The sequence below is a fragment of the Lupinus angustifolius genome, chromosome LG09, assembly GCF_001865875.1.
Source record: "Lupinus angustifolius cultivar Tanjil chromosome LG09, LupAngTanjil_v1.0, whole genome shotgun sequence".
NCBI classification, from domain to species: domain Eukaryota; kingdom Viridiplantae; phylum Streptophyta; class Magnoliopsida; order Fabales; family Fabaceae; genus Lupinus; species Lupinus angustifolius.
In genome coordinates this window covers 14,615,859-14,616,387 of record NC_032017.1, presented here as the reverse complement: position 1 = coordinate 14,616,387, position 529 = coordinate 14,615,859, and positions in this window count along the sequence as shown.

Here is a 529-nt window from a genome sequence, read left to right as displayed (position 1 = left end):
TGGATAGGATGAGGACGAGAATAAGGATGAGGATAGGATGAGGATCGGATGAGGAGTAGATTGAGGATCAGAATGAGGAGGAGGCTAGGATGAGGATAAGAATGTAAATGAGGATAAGGATAGCATGAGGATGAGTAAGAGGGTTAGGTTGAGGATGAGGACGAGGATAAGATGAGGACGAGAATGAGGATGAGGATGAGCATAGGATGAGGAAGAGGAAGAGTATGAGGATGAGGATAGGATGAGGACGAGTATGAGGATGAGGATAGGATGAGGGGTAGAATGAGGACGAGGAAGTGGATGAGGATAGGATGACGATAAAAATGTGGATGTGGATAAGGTTAGGATGTGGAGGCGAATGAGGATGAGGAAGAGGACGAGGATATCATGAGGACGAGAATGAGGAGGAGGATAGGATTGGGAAGAGGAAGAGGATGAGGATGAGGATAGGATGAGGACGAGAATTGGATGAGGATAGGATGAGGAGGATGATGAGGTTAGGATGAGGACGAGAATGAGGATGAGGATA